Raw genomic sequence first — 3,134 nt, forward strand, 5'->3', positions numbered from 1 at the left:
TTCTTAATTTCTAATAAGTATGAATGAAATTTTCATAATTCCAAAATAATGGAGTTTGTGGGATTAATTCATGCAAAATCAATTGGGCTTTGGTGGGCGCCCTACATATAAGTTTTCTCTTCTGATTATCAACTGCTATACTTAATGAATATTATCTGATCTTTGTCTTGCTTTTTGATATGCATATGATATATTTTGTATTTATTATTGTGAGCTAACCTTGTTTCCATGATACCGCACTATTACTTGCTACCAAGGTATGATCTCAGTCCCATATTGTTTATTCTTATGCATGATTCGTTTTATTATTTGATCATTTTGGTATACATTGATCTCCTAGTTAATTGTCATACTTGCTTTACCTTATTTAGTAGAGACTCATTTTTAAGGGCTTAGAGGGGTGCTACGGTCTTTATCGTACTTTCCCAATAAATAACCTGACTCTTGAACCCAGGTTTGGTTTTTCACAAACGTCTTTTCCAAATAAAGAGTCTCACTTAAGTTTTCTTTCTTATTTTGTTTTCTCTTTAAAAATAAAATAAAAATAAGTGGCGACTCCAAGTCTTTTCTAAAAATCATATTTTTCACCAAATAAATAAAAAGTGAGTCACGCCATCGAGTGAGAATGCATCGAGTGAAATATGGGGTCCACACAAATTATACTATCATTATATATATATTAATTGTAAGTGTTAAAACCAAAATTTTGATTTAAAATTTGAACGTCAATAATTACAATAAATGTGGGGCTCATGTACCATATCATGACAAACCAAGTGAAGTGCTCTACATGCTTTGAATTTTAAAAGTTTCGGTTGAAGGATAGTTTTGGTATTTAAGTCTATTATTATCCTTCCCAAAAATTATCAAAAGAGAACACCATTCCTAGTAATTATTAAATCTAACCCACCTTATTCAGTAATTCTCCCTAATTTCTTTTAGGGGGTGTTTGGTACGCGAGAATAAAAAATAAAAATGAATATTTTAAATGCATTCCTATTCAAGAGAATAGAAATGAATAGGTAATTCTAATTTTTATGTTTGGATGTATATAAAAATATAAATTTGGAATGATAATTTTTTTATATTTTAATGTTAAATAAAAATAAATAAATAAATAAATTGTCATTTATATAATAATTTTTTAAATTTTTAAAAAATTTCATATTGTACATAATTTGAAATAATTTTTTATTTTCATTTTAAAAAAAACCCTTGAGAGTTATTTTTTGCTAAAAAAAAATAAAAACTCAATTCGCATGTGATTTAAAAATAAAATTGTTCTTAAAAAATGTATACCACTATTTGGTTCTTATTAAATAATTTTTTGAAAACAAAGTAAAATGGAGGATTTTTTTTTTCATAAGAGAAAATAGATTTTGTATTGAATTTATCAATAAGGTTAAAATTTTAAAAATTTATTTAAAACTTATATATAATAGTAGACATAATTAACGTTTTAAATTCTTTAATAAATCTTGTAATTTTTAAGAATAATTTGAAATTAAAAAAAATTAATTATAGATTAAATAAAATAATTTAGAATGTCATCTTCGTAACTAAGTAATAAATGTAAGGATAAAATAAAATTTTTGACTCATTTATGCTTTTAAAAATTAAATTTTATTTATTTCTATATTCATTTTAAAATAGAATAGTATTAATAATTATTAATTTTGAATCATTATTATTTATTTTTAATAAAAAAATTAATTATGCTTTTATAATATGTTAATATCCATATTTTTATAATATTTATAAAATCATATAAATAGTATTAAAAATGATTGATTTTGAATTATTATTATTATTTTAAACAAATAAATCAATTAATGTTAATATCTACATTTTTATAATATTTGTAAAAAAATATAATTTATGATTTTATTATTATTAATATTCATATTTTATTAAAAACTATTTATTTTAAATTTATTTGTAATTAAAAAATATTTTTATTTTTAATAAGATGTGAATTAAATTTAGTTTACATTGAATTTACAATTTATGTTTTTCACAAAATCAAAATAAAAAATTATTTTTAAAAACAACTATCTAAGCAAGTTTTTAGTTTTTAAAATTTTAAAAAGCATTTTTAAAAATAACTTGTTAGTCGAGATGAATTAAAATCCCAGTTATAAATAGGATTTCATTTTCGCTGAATCCAAACATGAGATTGAAAGAGAAAAAGAATATGATACTCATTCGCACTCCTTATTTTCATGTATCAAACACGCCTTAAAAGTTTTCTTAAAGTCATCATAACCAATATTGATTTTAGAGTAAATTTAAAATTTTCTTGAAACCTTGGTTTTATTTTTATTTTAAATTAACTTAAAACTAAGATTACTAATTTGGTTTTGTTACTAAAATTATAAATTACGTGGATTAGAAATTACTTGACTTTGAATTAAGATATAAGTAAATAAGATTAAAATGCAAACAAATAAAATTGATGCATAATGAAATAATACTGATATACAAAAAAGCTCATTTATTTACATTTCTTAAAGTTTGAATTAAATATACATAGCTACCATTAGTTTGAAATTTCATCAAACACCTTTCATCGATTATTTTCACTTATCAAAATCCTTTTGATGAAATTTCAAATTCATTATAACTAAATATATTTAAGGTATAGAAAAACTACACTTCCATAATGGATAGAAATGCGAGAGGACCCAAATGTTTACTATATACCATGACCATTTGGATGATAAAAAATAAAATTATTAATGAAAGTACAAGTTATGATATAATCACCTCTAAGTTGAATGATGAGTTCTAAGTCGGTACGACATCTTGACACTCTTTACCACGCTTCCTTCTCTGAAGTAGGTGTGGCCGCGATTTCATCTTCAGAGTTCTTGCATTTTACCTTTAATTAAAAAATCAATAACAATGATACTGCCAGCTTGATAAAAAAGAATCTTGAACAATATTTTAAAAACTCATCTCCCCAGAGAAAAATCCCAAAACTTGATATTTTTTCAAATTTGGTGGCTTGAAGTCTGAAGAAGGCATGCGGGACGAATAATACACAGAGCCAATGGCACCAGATCAGGCTCATCTATCCAGTTATGGTAGTTTTCATTTTTAAGTCTTAAGAAGAAGTCACGTGGGTTTCATCA

Source organism: Vitis vinifera, chromosome 13 (assembly GCF_030704535.1).
Source record: "Vitis vinifera cultivar Pinot Noir 40024 chromosome 13, ASM3070453v1".
NCBI classification, from domain to species: domain Eukaryota; kingdom Viridiplantae; phylum Streptophyta; class Magnoliopsida; order Vitales; family Vitaceae; genus Vitis; species Vitis vinifera.